Source organism: Equus przewalskii, chromosome 9 (assembly GCF_037783145.1).
Source record: "Equus przewalskii isolate Varuska chromosome 9, EquPr2, whole genome shotgun sequence".
Taxonomy (NCBI): Eukaryota; Metazoa; Chordata; class Mammalia; order Perissodactyla; family Equidae; genus Equus; species Equus przewalskii.
Window position 1 is genome coordinate 80,853,034 of NC_091839.1, and position 16,956 is coordinate 80,869,989.

General features: G+C 41.9%; 1 long non-coding RNA gene across 1 annotated transcript; it reads left to right on the forward strand.

The window, feature by feature from the left end:
* Positions 1-5,443: 5,443 nt before the first annotated feature.
* Positions 5,444-10,344, forward strand: LOC139073434 (uncharacterized). The gene is made up of 2 exons (XR_011522171.1): positions 5,444-5,754; positions 6,414-10,344. It is a non-coding gene; the product is annotated as an uncharacterized lncRNA (long non-coding RNA).
* Positions 10,345-16,956: the final 6,612 nt, after the last annotated feature.

Below are 16,956 nucleotides of genomic sequence, written 5' to 3' on the forward strand. Positions count from 1 at the left end.
CCTACTGTTTTGTTTTGCTGGAGCCAAAACTCATGTCTTGCCAAAGGTCTTCCAGTGAATTTAGTCTTGTGTGATATCGAGGAGTCCAGATCACGGAGGAGGTCTGGCTAAGGCTGGTACTCAAAGGATACTGTCATCCCCAGCGATAATTCTGGAAAACAGTGTGACATATGGACATCAAAGTCATATTAGACCATTCCACCAGCAGAGTGGGACTCAGCCATGGAGACACAGGGACTGGCTGAGACTTGGAAATTCCAAGGTCTGGTGGTCAGTTTCCGGGATCCAGTAGGAGGATACCAAGTGCCGGGCCCGGGGCCCAGTCTCAGAGCTGGGCTGTCGAATGGGAGGAGAAGGATGGAAGAGCCAGTCTGGGTTCTTGTCCTGGGAGGCACGCTACCACTGCCCCCTTGGGAACTTTACAACAGAGATCAAACAAACTGGAGACCACAAAGGATTTAGGATCTGGAGACATTCATGAAACTGGACACCAGTGTCTGACTTCTGATGTATTTTTTGAGGAAAAACCATTGCTGTCATGTTTTTCCACACGAGACTGTTTCTCTGCCAACTGAGAGATGGTGATACAGCATTTTCTAAAACAAAACTCTTCGATTGCCTCTGGATTTTTCCTAAGTTCATCTAATAGCCATTCTGCATGTTTGACGATGGCACTCTTTGGTTTACTAGAAGTCGACAATGGAAGGTGCTCAGCCAAAGAACAGAACTTACATTTCTTCCGAAATGGTTGTAAATGATTGTTGTTGAGGGAAATGTGGATGGGCTATAGTCACCCAGTGAAATAATCAAATTCACTCACAGCCTCTGTGAGATACTGTCAACAGCAAGATGGCTCAACTTCAAAGATGTTAAAATGCGCATCTTAGAACTGAATGAAATATGACAATCAAAAACTTTTTTTATCTGAAGTAGCTTAATTAATTAACTTCTTTCTTTTTTTCCCTTAAAGATTGGCACCTAAGCTAACATCTGTTGCCAATCTTCTTTTTTTTTCTTCTTCTCCTCAAAGTCCCCCAGTACATAGCTGTACATTCTACTTGTACTTCCTTCTGGCTGTGCCATGTGGGACGCGGCCTCAGCATGGCCCGATGAGCGGTGCCAGGGCCGTGCCCAGGATCCCGACCAGTGAAACCCTGGGCCCCCGAAGCGGAGTGCGCAAACTCAATCACTTGGCCGCAGGGACTGCTCCCAATTAATTTCTTTAGCCATTCAGCAAATGCTTCCTGAGCACTTTTATGTGCAAGATCTTGGGCTAAACCCTGCTTCTGATTTTATTTGTTGTTTATGTATTTGTGCCTTCTCTCAGATTTCTTTATTAGTCTAGCTAATAGATTATGAACTTTATTTTTTCTTCCAAATACTAACCTCTTCTACTTATTTCTTAATTCTATTTTATTTTCTGTTTTCATTCTCATTGTTTCCTTTGTTTATTTTGTGTTTTTCCCCCAACTTCTTTATTTGAATGCCTTATGAACCTATTTCAATTCTTAATTATTTAGATCTATAAGTATTTACGTATGTAAATGTATCTTTGCTTAAGCTGTACCCTATTGTGTCTGATATGTGGTATTTGAACCGTTGCTATTACTTAGATGCTTGGCAATTTCACTTTACAGTTTTCTCTTTGATGAAAAAATTGTATTAGAGAAAAATTTTAAATTTACATATAGCAGGCTATTTGATTTTTCTAATTTTGTGATTAATTTCCATGTTTGTTATAGGAGAAAATATCTTCTATATTATTTTTACTTTCAGGAACTTAGTTTTTTGCGGCCTAATACATAGTCAGTTTTGAAAATGTCTTATGTGCCCTTGAAAAGCATATGGAGTCTGATTTAAATGAACATTCTATCTTATTAGTTAGGTCGGTTGGCTCATCACTATTTTTTTCTTCCCCTTAATTTGCTATCACAGAGAGAGAGGAATTAGTCTCCCACATTGATTTACATTTCTGTGTGTTTCTTTTTGTATTTCTTGCTTTTGTTTTAAGAACATTTTATTATTTGGTGCATAAATATACCTGGCTGTCAGCTCTTTATTGTGGATTGCAGTCATTGTTCTAACTGCCCCCCCCCCCCCCCCGCCCCGCCACATTTGGTGCTTTTTGACTTGTGTTCAGTGCTGCCTAAACCACTGCCATGATCCTGCTTTCTTTTGGTTTATGTTTGCCATGTAAGTCTGTGCTTATTCTTTTATTTCCAACTTTACTGTGTCACTTTGTTACAAACTCAGCTTTTCAGTACTCTGTGCTTTATCATATGATTCTTTTTCTGTTATTACCTTTCCATTTATTTTCTCTGAAGGATGTATATTCTTAGGCTTCTAGTGGGTGTTTTTATATGGTAAAATAATATACACAGAGTCTTATTTAGACTGTAAATGAATCATTTATTTTAAACTACATTTATCGATTTGTCCCCCTGACTCCTCACCCTGTTTCACAATGACCTTCCTACCTGGACGGGTCGTAGCCCCTTGCACATTGGCCCAGTTGACGAGTCTGCAGGCTGACCTGTGACGGCCATTGCCACAGGAATTCCATCTCAGTTCCAGGTTCACATGGATTCATTGCTCACGGCCATCACTTTAGCCATAGCTTCTCCTTCCTTGTATTGACTGGCTGAAGTTTGTTTCTTTAAGAAATATTCGTGGGACCGTATTTCCTGAATTCATCCCCATGCGAAATGTCTGATGTCGGTCTCTTAGTGCCTGGACAATACTGACTATAAAAGTCTCTTGTTTTCTTTTGCAAAGACACCAAGCAAGTGTATACTTGATTTCCTTCGTTCGTCTTCTGTAGCTTCTATTTCCTCTCTGGTCCTTTAAACTCTTCGGCTGGGCTCCGTGTTCTCAAGCCTGCGCTTCATGACCCCGGTTTTGCTTTATCTATTCTCCTTTCCGTTGCTTCCAAATGTGACTTTCATGTTTGTGATGGTCCTATTTTTCCTTTCATTCCCCACGCCCGCCCCCAGCTCTCCCAGCGTTTGCAGAGGCCAGTTTCATTAAGTTCTCCGATTTCCAGGAGGACCGTCAGGATCTTCCCCAGCTTCATGGCAATGTACTTGAGGTGTGGGTTGTGGGCTGATGTCTATTTTCTTGGTCATACATCTTTTCTGTCTTTTTCTGAGAGTATTTTTGCTTTGATCCTGTGCTTGTTCCTTTTTTTCGCTATGATTGATTTCTTATGAATGAGGGAGTTTCTCCTCAGCAATTAGCAGGACCACAGAGTGGTACTGCCTTCACCCCATCTGTCTCTAATACCATTATTTACCATGGCTCAAAGCCATTCTCAGCAGGAAAATCCTTTTGTTGGGTGAGTTCAAAACTTTGCTTTTCTCACTGAAAGAAGAAGCTGGGTGGAACTTGGGTCTATGTTTTTAGTTTTTAATTTAATTTGTTTTGTTCACAATGGAACTCCAGTGTCTTCATTGGTTATAAAATAGAACCTCACAGGAAGCATAAAACAACATAGGAAGCATAAAGAAAATAAGAATCGTCCATAAATCACCACTTAGAGATAATCATCATCATTTTGATGTATATCAATTTGTAATTTTTAAAGCATTTGAAGGTATATGGCTCATATATCTTGATCTATCTAGTGTATATTCACATGCAGAAAAAAATGGCACACATTTGTGTATGTGTGTTTATATACGTGCATGTGTGTACATATATATACATTATATGTGCATTTAGTGTACACACACATGGAAAAATGTACTCATATTATACATACGTAATAAAAGGATCTAACTTAATGTTTTCCCTCATGGTTAGCCCTGAGGTTCCCAAATTGTACACTGAAGTGCCCCAGGGCTCTGAAGCAATGTCACAGGATATCACCGGAATTTTTTAAATCTGGAGGGAGATGCAGTGATGATGATATTCCGGGCGCCTCATGAACGACTAGACTGAGGCAGTCCACCCTTCCTGCTTTAGTGGGTGATGAGAGGGAGTCTCTGCTTTGACAGGTGCTCCTTTTTCTCCCTAAATTGCCACCCAGAGAACACTTACTCCTCCTTATCTGCGTGGTCCCACATAGTCCTGTAATCAGGACTCGTCGTTCGTTAACATTATTATCCACAAATGGGAATGAGAAGTTGCCTGTGTTTGTTCTGATATGATGCTAACTTTTTTATTACCTTTAAACAGATAAAAGGGCTTCTCGGCCAATTTGCATCTTTCACATTTCTTTGTCCAGAACATAATCCGTGAAACAAAATCTCTTGCCTCTGCTCTAGCCTTCCTTTATTTGTTATATTTTCTACTGCTTGCTGGTACTTATTCTCACACGAATACAGTGATAAAAGCATCACCATATAATTTGCGACAATTTCATTTGATCTCATTGAAAATTACACAGTCAGAAGCATTTCATTAGTATCTGAGATAAAATAATGTAAACTTCAAGCCGCAGTCAGGGTGCATGTTTAGGAATTGAATGAGCTTGAAAACCCATTGTATTTGCACACATTGGAGACATCCATTTGGGCAATAGACTATGAAAGAGCCGGGTTAGCAGACTAAATGGAGTAAATGCATTAGCTTTGTAGACTAAATCATTTTAGATGAATTCCAAATGAGAAACATAATCCATATGCATTAAAAAGAAACTAAAATTACTATGTATTAGAGAATATATATTCATAATCATTGTAAAGCTGTTTTAATAATGGTTTTTTATGGCCATATGATACTGTTTAAAAACGCCGGACAATTTTTTACCATAAAAATAATGCCAAAGTATTACAAACCATTCAAATATAGGGAAGAGCACAGTGTCACAAGCTTAACACATCATTGGGTAAATTTTGCTACCCATCCTCACAGGCTTTAGTCTTAGAAACAGTCTTACACAGCTGTAGTTGGTTTATTTGGATTCAGTAGCCTATCAAGTGTATTTTTGCATTTACTATATTTTTACAACCTCACTTACAATGGTAGACACAGTACTAGGCCAAGTATTAGCACTGTAATTTGCTTAAACATTGCTCATTTGTTGCTTAGTCTCCCATTTTTCTGCTAAAATATTGCTACCATAAATATGTATTTTTATATATGTATCTATACATAGTCATTTTTTACCCATTTTGGATTTTATTCTTAGGAAGCATAATTGCTAAGTATGTAACATTTTTTATGGTGTTTGACACATATAGCCAAATTTCTTTAGAAAATGATTATATACTGTTAGACAGCAATTAGCAATGTATGAAACTGCCAGTTTCACTGCACCACCACCAAAATATAGCTTATTAAAGAAACTGATTTCATAGATTTATTAGTACTTTTCTGTTATGTTTTAAATTCTTGGCAGAATGGGTCCAGTGCTGCTATGGAAATATGGGTGTGGTTAGAGAGAATGGAGAGAGAGCCAGGCTTTTTTGGTGGAGTTCAGCAGGAAAGGTGAGGCAAGTGTGGAAACGAGTGTCTGGGCTGGGCGTGCGGCGGTGTGGGGAGGGTTTCTGTTCGAACCCCCAGGGCTGTGCTTGCTGTTTGAATTCGGGCGTTAAACTTTGTCCTGTTTTCCTCTTCTCTTACGATGTTGTTGGAAGTAAAGAAACAATCTCCACCACCTGCCACTTTAATAAGACAGTTATTACTTTCATCCCACAAATGACTGTTTCGTGTGTGTTAGCTGAAGACGGGTCCTCCTCTGAAGCTCAGTCTGGACCCTCCGGTGCACTCCCACCGTCCAGCTCCACAGCCATGGAGACCAGCGGACACCTCGTGAGTACTGTCTGGTGAGGAGGCAACTTTTGAATCGAAAGTCTGACTTCGAAGACTCCAGCAGTTTTTTGTGAAGTATGTTTTACAATCGCTGGTACTTGGAAGGCCTGCGACTTCACACAGCCTTAGGCCGTTTGGCCACTGGTCAGTTAGAACAAGTGATTCTCTGCTTCCGCAGTTGGCAGCAGGCAGGACAAGGGGGCCCGGCCAGGGATTTACTGTACTTCGGCGTGGGGGGAAGTCTGTGACAGGCTGCCTCCTTGAAAGGTGTGTGTGTGTGTGCGCGTGTGCATGAGTGCGCGCAGTGGCGAAGGAAGTAATGGAGTTTGGAATTATACTAGTTATCTAAGTAGCACAGGGCTGAGGGAAACGATACAGCCTTGCTTTTGTTTTTAATCTTTAGCCGAAAGACCTCTTATTTTCTGCCTTGGTTGAAAACTAGGACTGTTTCCCTGGTTACCAGGCCTCCTAGCTATAGTAAACCGGGAGGTGAACACGCCATCCTGTGCATTAATTAGCGCAAAGGGCAAGTCTCCGTGTGCATGTCCATGTACTTGCTTGTGCTCAGCATTTGAAATAAGCATGTGACCTCTCAAAGGGACGTGGGTTTGAGTGTTTTTTTTTTTTAAAACATAGAAGGAATTTCTGTTTTTAAGCAGACTTATAACCTATGAGGAAAGAGCGGGAAGAACCAGACAGGTGGAAGATCCGAGAGAGAGAAGGCGTGGCTAATGGAACGCTGTTCTTGAGAGACAGCTCGTCCACCCACGAAGATACAGCTCAGCAGGCAGTAGAAAATGGAGGAGAGAGTCCAGGGCTCAATGGTCAATTTGGAAACCATGAGCAAGGGAAAAAAACTGAAGTCATGGGAATGGTGAGCTTGTCATGGCAGAGCGTGTGAAAGACGGAAAAATAAAAACGAACTTAGATGTGAAGTTCTTAAAGGAAGGAGCAAGTAAAGAGACAACTCGCAAATGAGAGGTCAGTCTTACATTTGTTACTTTAGAAAATCAGAATTGAATTTATGTCCCAAGAATTTTAGGATAAAATATATGCAAGCGTTCCTCCCTATGATTAAGAGTACTGTAAGAATTGTAGAAATTCCACTTCTGGGTATATATCCAAAAGAATGGAACGCAGGCATTTGAGTGGATATTTGTATACACACTTTCATAGCAGCATTATTCACAATAATCAAGAGGTAGAAGCGACCCAAGTGTCCATCAGTGGATGGCTGGATAAACAAAATGTATTATATCCATACTATGGAATAGTATTCAGCCCTAAAAAGGAAGGAAATTCTAGCACATGCTACAGCATGCATAAATCTTGAAGACATTATGCTGAATGAAATAAGCCAGTACAAGAAGACAAACACTGTATGATTCCACCTATGTGAGGTTCCTAGAGGAGTCAGAGTCACAGAGGCAGAAAGTAGAATGGTGGATGCCAGGGGCCAGGGGAGGAGGTAGCAAGGAGGCAATGTTTAATAGGGACAGAGTTTCAGCTGGGGAAGATGAAGAGTTCTGGAGCTGGATGGTGGTGATGGCTGCACAGCAAGGTGAATGTACTTAAGGTCACTGAACTGTATACTTAAAAATGGTTAAAATGGTGAATTTTATGTTATGTATATTTTACCACAATCACAAAAAGCAGAGGGCCATATATATAAAATTATATCTCATAAAATTATGGTAATCTCTTGCCAACCACAGTTTTTAGATCTCTAGGGTCCGTTTACAGCGATTTAAATTTTTATAAGAAATTTTTAAAGTCTGAGATCTTTTACATATGTAAGGTTTAGTTCAGTCCTTTATACGTGTTTCCAAATCTGGCTATCGAAATCACTTATTAAACTTTATAAATATGCAACATAAGAATTTCCGGGCCCTGCCCCAGACCCATTAAATCATAATCTCCAGGGATGGCAGCCAACAATTGGTATTTTAATGGGTGCTTCAGATGATCCTTATGCAGCAAAAGAATACTAATCCCTGAGATTTCTTTTTTCTCCTTCAGACCTCGGTGTAGGTCTATGGGGGTCATGCAGAGAGAAAAGATTTTTGAAATTTTATCCTTTCAAAAAATGTATGGAAAACTAGCCTTGGAAAATAATACTTCTCAATCATCTTGACAACTTATAAAAAGGCATAAGCATTTTGTAAAAGAGGATGGGGGACATCAGTTATTACTGATGTAGAAATTATTGTCATCCTTGGTGAGTAGGGGCTCACAGTCATGTATTGTTTGATGCAAAAAAATAATTTGATGGTTCTAACACCTCAAATGTTGTGGAGCAATTTATATATTTCTTTTCATGTCTTTCCTTTTTTTTTTTTTTTTTTGCTATTTCTTCCTTCAGTTGCCTTTTATGAGGCATGTGTAAGGCAGGCTCTTTGGGTTTACACATAGGAAGAATGCAAATGGAATACATTCAATTTCAAGCTAGTAGGTGATGCTTCTCAATCTTTTTAACTGGACGCTCCAGCTTACAAGAACATCTGCCTCCACAGATCAAAGGGCACAGCAGTGGTTCTAGAATAATTGAAAGAGGAGCTCATGGAAGATTTCTTATCAGAACAGGTTTTTAACGACAAACATGATTTGTTTTGGACAAAATGTCTTCCAAACTTTTATTTACTCTGCCTTTAAATATTACATATATTTAGCTAAACCTATTTTTCTCCCGTTCAACCTCTTATTTTCTATGAAAAAATATTGCCAACCAACTGTTTTGCCAGCTTCAGAACTTTTCAAGAGCATGCTTGGCAAAGGATTACTGTAATTCTTTCAGGCATGACAACGAGCATTGATACCCACACTCTTCATTACCTTAAGGAAAATTGGACAAGTGACTGAAAACATTTTGATAACTGTGGCAGGTCAAGGTATTAATAATTTGATGGACCCATTTCCCCCATGCCCTACCTCTGCTCTAGTGGAACAGATTTATCAGAAAAAATAAAGGAAAAGAAATAAGAGCTGGCTGCTCCCACGGAGGACTGTCAGGGAGGCATTTGTGAGGGTGAAATCTTAGAAGCTGCAGCTTGTGGGCAGCGCTCAGAGTTCTCGCGGTTGAGGTGATGTCAGTTGAGAGGATGGACCAGGAAGAGACATCTGTGTAATCCTGCAGGCTGCTCCAGCCGTGGTCCCCGACAATGGGGAAGGATCAGTGTGCCTCAACCTTGCGCTCAAAGGAGGAACAGTAAGACCAATCACAGTGGAGTAAGAACCAGGGTCCTCCCATTTCCTCTGCCCCTTGTCAGCCCAGCCCCGGGTCCTTGCAGTCCCCTAAAGGGATAGGGAGTAAGTACCAGTGACTGACATTGATCAGCTGCTTCCCTACCGAGACCCAGGAGTAAGTAACCGGGTATAGGAGATAAATGGAAAAATTCCAACACCTCACGTTATGGAACAGTTTATCCGTGGTATATATGGTAATGAATATTGCTTCTCGTTTCTGTTCACAATTGATTTTCACAAGACATGTTTTTTGTGGGGGAGGGGCTTCCGTTTTACCTCCTGGAAGACGAGGTTTCCCTGAATCAGGTCTGGGAGAAAGAGGGAAGCCTGTGGAAGGACTCTGAGCAAAAGTGTGACACTGTTGTGGGAAAGGTCAATAGAAATTTAGGGACCAGTGGGTGTCCCAGAATTGTTGACTTTGTACAAATTCTGTTTATAAAGTGGAATTAGCCGTTATCAGGATCCATATGCAATGTTTTTGCTCTGCATTTTAAAAATTGCCATAATATCATAGGCTTGTTGTTGAAGGTATGTGTGAAAATGCCAGTGGGGGAGCAGATTTTTTTTAACTGATTGAAATGTGTGGAGCTGCTGTGATGACTTCCTCTGTGTTTCCCTTGGCTGCAGATAATGCCACGGAGAGAGCTCAGTGACGCACACAGGCAGCTGATAACAGCTGACACATGCGGATCCTGAGCCAAGCGAGTATTATCAGAAAACGAGCTAAAAATCCCATAAAACTCCCCACTGCCTGACTTAAAAACATTCCTTTTAGAATCTCTTAACGACACGGTAGATGATATCTTGAATTTTGCATGCCAGAACACTTCCAGTGAAATATAAATGAGAGTGAAGACACGTCCCTTTAACGCCTGCGAGCTGCGTATTCAGCATCAGTATTAACATCCTTTCAATACAGAACATCTGAGAAGCGCATAAATCATTGATTCAAATTCACAGCTAAGTACCGGACAGTCTTTATTCGCCTTATAATTTTAATATTTTAAATACAGTTAAATGTCGATGGAGTTTAAAAAGGCAAATAAGACTCTAGGCTTAAAAAGAAAAACAGCAGTGCACCGCCTGCCCTCTTCCCATGGCAGATGCCCGCTCCCTGGACGCCACTTTCAATCATTTTACTTGTCACTTCTATTATTTGCTTTAACATTTTTAGATAAACTGCTTATACTGTTTTTTCTTAAATCTTTGTTCCTAGAAATTAGCTGGTGACGTCCTACTCCAGAAGATAGAAATTTCGGTCGATTGCATGTCCCACTTCTCTGTTCACGCCCTCCTTCTTCCATCCTTCCAATGTAATGTTTGATTAAATCATTCTGGTACATTTTTCTTGGTTAAATTTCATACTTGTTATGATTATTCGAATATAAATCACCTCTGAACCATAATGAAATATGGTCACATTTCTTTCTTGCACAGCATCTCATTTTCTCTGCAAATTCATCTTTGGAAGTTCAGTTTTCTGAGCACTTATCATTCCCAAACTCCCCGACAGGACTGCAGAGTTCCTCTCACCATTCAGGATGTTCAAGCACACCAGTGTGGCGGTCACCGATGTGCACTGCTCCGCTCTCCTTGGAGAGAGCCAGCTATAGGGAGCAGGGGGATTGCCTCCAGTTGCTACTCCCGTGAATGCTCAGGCCACACTTCTCCTGGGTTGTTCCCGCCAATGCCTGAGCATGGCAGGGGTGTTAGGGCTCATTCTTGGTACCAATGAGCAGCCTTTGCTTAGGAATTCCCATTCCCACTGGCCTGGTTGAAACTTTCTCACAACTATGCTGTGGTCTGGGGATTTCTTAGCCAATCTTTCCTTCCCTCTCTCCTTTCACAGGTGTCAGATTGGCATCCAGGCTGAAGCCTCTCGCTGCCTAGTCTTGCTCCATTCTCCTTGATCCTTCACAGACATTTCCCCCAAGAATCTCCTGCATGTCTAATCTTATTTTGATACCTGCTTCTCAGAGGACATAACTTGGCACAGAGGATGCTGGGAGGGAGGGGTCTGAGAAACCAGGCACTCGATGGGATTTGGAGACTGGCTTGCTCTTTGCCCAGATGGTGAAGAGGACCTCATCTTGAGAGGAATGTGGGGCCTGGTGCAGTGGGAGCCCAATTACTTAAGATTTCGCTTGTGTTTGGGGAAAGCAGACAACCAGAGGGCTGATTATTGCCAAGTTGTATTGATGTTCTATAAGAGATAATGGGAAACCGAGGGGTGATTAACAAGTAGTTAAGAGCTAACTCTCAGCACCAGAGGGACTTTTTAGCAGCTTACAAATAAGCCCTTATCTTCTACCCAGCTGAGGAACAGACACAGGATTTTGTAGTTAAAGTCACAGAGCCTCAGAGACGTTTAAATGCTCAGCCAAAGCAGGTCTTGGAACCGTGATACATGGGATGGAGACATCTGGGAGAATGTTCCTGGGGATTTTGGGCTCTACAGGGCCCCTGAACCTCAGAACTTACAGAGGGTGACCCTTTCTCCCCAGCAAGGCTTATTGCTTCTTCCTTTTGGAAGATGCTGCAGAAGCTCTCCCTGAGAAGGCAGCACGTGTCTCCTTCCGGAATGCCCCCACCCTCTCTCCTGGTTGTCAAGCTGGTGACTAAGGTTAAGCCCAATACAACCCCTCTGGGGATGTACTGGGCCTAACAAGAGAGGAAAGAAATAACACGCCAAAGAAGTGGCCAGAATTAGTTAACATGTACTGGTAGGAGCCAGGGGAGTTCCTGATGACTGGATTTTGACAGGCTTAATCAAGTGGCCCCGGGAGGAAGACTGTGTACAAAAACCTTATGGACTTGGGGGTACTTTCTTGGGACACAGGATTTAACACTCTGGCAAGGACCCCAGGCCGTGGAACAAACTTGCTGCTCAGATGGATCTTAGAAACCCAGATGAAGCAGTGGCCTGAGTGACAGCAGGGGAAGGCATACAAAGACTAAGGGAAAAGGGCCTTCACAAGGAGTGAGGACTTTTTCCTAGACGTTAGTGCCTACCGGAAAGCACACACCATGGAAGAGGCACTAAATAACCACGTAGGCAAAGTGACTTGGCCATTTGGCATCATCCAGTCTTTAGGATCGGTCACCTGGAACTGACAGGATAGGGACCTGGACACCCTGAAACGTGAAGAGAGTGGCCATGGTGGCAGAGATGGAGGCTATACATGACCCAACAGCAGGGACTCCCATTTACAAAGCCTATGTATCTATTGCTGCCTCTGAATGTCCAATTTGTCAGTAAGCAAGACCAGAGCTGAGACCTGGAATGGCCTTCTTACTCTAGGAGACCAAATAACCACTTGGGAGCCAGTCTACCATATTGGAACTCTTACCTCCTGGAAGGGCCGGAGGTCTGTCCGTTCTGGGGTAGATACCTATTATGGTGTGGGCTTGTCTTTCCTGCTCACAAGGACTCAGCCAGCACTACTATCCTGGGGCTTCCCGAATACTGGATCCACGGGCATGGAATCCTACACAACACAGCATCAGACAGGGGACCCAATTCAAGTGATGGAGGTGTGGGGTGAGGCTATGACCATGGGATCCAGTGATTGTATCATTGCCTGTACCATCTAGAAGCAGTGGCTCCATAGAGTGTTGGAAAGGTCTTCTAAAGGTGCAGTGGCAGCGCCATTTTGGATGTAATATTCTGCAAGGATGGGGTGCTATCCTTTGGGATGTAGTATATACATTATATCAGAGACCTCCATATGGCATTGTGACTCTAATAGGGAGAATTCATGGTTCTGGTTACTAAAGGTGGAACCAGGAGTGGGCCCTCTCTCAGTGACCCACTGAGGGCTTGTGTGCTCCCCATCCTGCAACTTTGGACTCTGCTGGGTTGTAAGTCTAAATTGGCTCACACGGTTAGTGAGAAGTCCCGTGATCTGTCCTTGGCAAGCTGGAGACTCAGGAGAGCAATGGTATAGATCTAGTCTCAGTCTGAAGACCTGAGAACCAGGAGAGCTGGTGGTGTAGGCTCCAGTTAAAGTCCGAGTCTGAAGGCAGGAGAAGACTGATGTCCCAGCTTGAAGGCAATGAGACAGAGAGCAAATTCTCGGGTTTGCTGCCTTTGTGTTCTCTTCAGGCCTTGAGTGGATTGGATGGGGCCCACCCACACTGGGGAAGGCAATCTGCTTTACTCAGTCTACCAGTTCAAATGTTAATCTCATCCAGAAACACCCTCACACACACACTCAGGTTGATGTTTAACCAATTATCTGGTTGACACCTAGTGTAAGTCAGTCTGGGACACATAGTGACCCAGTCAAGTTGACACATAAGATTAATCATCACAAAGTCTGTGTCCCCAAAGAGGGTACTCTCTTGCTAGGGAACACAGTAAAAGGTCCCACTGAGTTATAAGCTATGGCTGCTGCCAGAGCACTGTGTACTTCCTGTGTCCAGGGAGCAGAAAGCGAGAAGAGAAGTCAGCATCTTGGCAGGGTGACAGCAGGAGAATGTGGGGCTGCACTTCCACAGCAGGAGCAGGAGAAATACACACAGAACTGGGTGATCCCCTGGGCCTTCCATTGCCCACCCGTCACCGTGAATGGACACAGACAGCAACCCTGATCTGAGAAGGCTATAGTTAGAAAGACCTCAGACCCCTCAAGAATGAAGGTTTGGGTCAAACCAGCAGGTAAACCTTAAGGCTTTCTAAGGTGACAGCTGAAGATGACTGGAATCTTTACTGGATAATGGAGAAGGGATAGCATGAGAGCCCATTGCATCTCTGAGGCCAACCACAGAGAGAGGAACTGTTCATCTCATGGACCTCTGCCTTGTAAGTTCCTTTCAGGAAGAGAGGCCAATGGGCACCCTTGGGGGACCTCTCCATGAACACGCAAGGAGAAGTGACTCGTTCAAAAAGTGTAGCTGTACTGGCTGCCAGAGAGAAGAGAGCACCCAGAGAGGAATGTGGTGTCAAGGAACGGTTTATTTTGTTTTATACAAGAGATCCCATTAGAAGAACAGAGAGTGGGGGACGTTTGTTGAAGACAGGTGAGAGAGGGAGGAGATGAGAGCCTGATCCAGTGTGGTCCCTGGGAAGACAGGAGGAAATGGGCCCCACTGGAGGAAGGGTCAGGAGAAAGGAGAGACACCTCTGTTGTGACTGGAGGAGGAGTCAAGGATGGGGTGCCTGTACTTACATTTACCGTTTCGGCTGCAGTTGGTGGGGGCCTGCTTATGCAATGGCTTCTATTTTCTACATGAAATTTGAGACAAGTCTGTCTGCTTAGAGTGAGGGGGACATGGTAGCAATAGAGTGTGAGAAAAGAGAGAGGGAATTATGGGAGTACAGAATGGGCTAGTTAGCTATTTGTTCAATAATATGTGAGTTTTTTAAAATCACTTTTGAATTAGTTAATACTGCCTCTATTTTATGGGAAAGGATGGTGTGTTACTTGCCCAATTCATTCCTTTACTCATTTATTTACGGAGCTCCAATTACGTGCCAAATGTATTCTCGGTATAGTAGTAAACATATATCGGTAGTGCAAACCCAGGACTGTCTGATTTCAGAACGCAGTCACCTTATAGGAAGTCAATGAAAATGGGCCAACAATGCAAACAGTTGCCCTATGAGCCCTCTGGTGGCTTCAGCTTTTCTGATGAGACACAGAGCTACTGCTCTATGTGACATAGGCAAATAAATTATTTCACAGCTATTTAAACTATTTCAAGTACATTCAAATTATCAATGAAAAGTCTGGAAGTTGAACTCCAACATAATTTCTCTATTGTAATTAGGAAGGTGGATTAATATTTTATCTTTTTATGTATTTTTCCTTCTTGTATATTCAAAAAGTAATGTCTTCGAGGGTTTAAAAACTCTGATGGTAAAATTACCTCTAATTCATAATTTAGGGTGGCTCACTTAGATTGAAGTTTGCGTTGACACTCACTTTGAAGAAGTAATGTGATAATGTAATAATTTACACAAAATCACAGGAAAGCTTGGGAATTTGAAAAGTGATGGTGGTTGTATTTAACTCATCTTTAAAACAAACTGTTTTGTTGATGGCATATTTCTTTGTTAATGACTTCAGTCATTTCTGGAAGTACACTTAAATGATATTTACTTGCACAAACCTATTAGGGTTATAGTGCTCTATTTCTTTTTTAAAAATTCTGTGACTAGGATTTTCATTATGTTGGGACTTTTTTTTAATTCATAAGATTTTTCTATGTTCACATCAAATTTTTAATTTTGAGGAGCAAGATTTCTTTTGTCCTTATTTTTATATTAGTTGCAATTGGAGAGGAACAAACATTATTGGCCACCTTGTGCATATGGGACTTCTGTGGGAAAAATGAAATGCTATGGCACATTAAAAACCATACAAAAGCAACAATAAGACCATCCATCCGTAGTGATTACTACGAAATCATCAGTTGTGGTACTATTTTGGCAAACAGACTTATAGGGCTGAGCACCTCTCAAAGCACTTTTCACCTTTGAACAAATACAGAGATGGATCAGCAGAGTGAGTTACTCATCAAGGGCTTGGCAAGAAGGATGAGTTACTGTGAGCAAATGCTCGAGAGTTTAATGACTCTTTGGGAACATGTAGGCACTTAAGTCTCTGGGGTCTTAAGTTTGGGTAATTCACAAGTGTGAAATTGCCAGTCTAGTCAAAGAGGCAGAAGTTATGCAATGCCTTTAGAAAGCAATTTTAATATGAAAGGAGCACTGGAAACCAGACAGGGCATAGCAATATTATGTAAATGACTTTCATTTTGTCGTGATGGAACAGTTAATTGATTCCATGACGAAGATGGATCAAAAGTGAGTTCCTAGATATTTCTTTCTCCTTCTAGGAGGAGAAGAGATAATGAGGGCAGTATTTCTCATTTTAAATCTCTTTGAATTAGTTATTATTTCTGATTCAAAAAGAATTTTTCCTAATAAGTAGGCATTCAGAGTTAGGAAAAATACCATGTGACTAAATAAAAAAACAATACTATGAAATATCCTCATTCCTTTAAGCAATTAAAATTAGATTCAACACACCCATGTACGTTTTTACTAGACCCTGAGGTATTTGAAGGGATGATTTACCAAGTATAACATGTCCTCTTGTTTCTCAATGTATCTCATTTCCCTGGCCTTCAAATATTGTGCTTATTACTATTCTTGCATTTTACCATTGAAATAAAATCAATGGAAATAGAAGTTTGGAATACATTTTAAAAACTTTTTATGAGTTCCTTCCACTTCAATCCAAGACAGAGTAATAGGCACTTCCCACTTAAAGCAAATAGAAAACCAGGCAGTATAGGGATAAAACAATGGTTTTTAGACATTGGACAAAAGATGACACAGGCCTGTGATCCTCCAGAGAAAAGAAACAAAGTCAGTTCTACAATTGCATCTGTTTACTGCTTAGCTTAGGGAGGGTGCAGTCAGAGACCAGGGAGCATGCCGCATTGAAGAGAAAGAGGTTCAAGCCCACAAAGACCCAGTCAGCTCGAAGCTGCAGGACCGTGTCCCAGGGAGGAGGGAGCAGCACGGCGACAGAGCTCTGGACACCTGCAGAGACCTCCACAAGTCTGTGGTTGAATATTGGTCTCCATAATGCATGAGAGGAAACTACCTGAGACAGCTGGGGAGAAGGGGAGCACATCACAAAGAGGGTAGGCAGAACAATTCTCAGAACTCCAATTGGCTGGTGACAGTTCATGTTTCCACCACCCAAGTGGAAATCGTTTGGGATACAAAGGGCATGGGGTGGAATGCTCAGAAAATTTTCACCTTAGTTGTGGGGTTAAATTGGCTCTATGCTAATGGCTGATCTTGACACACACCAGTAAACTGAAAAACAAGCCTCAAAATGATTTACCTGATTCCAAGTGACTTAACTGCATGCCAGAACAAAATCTAGGCTATTAGAAGGAATACAACAAAACCCAGCAAAGAACAACATAAAATTCACA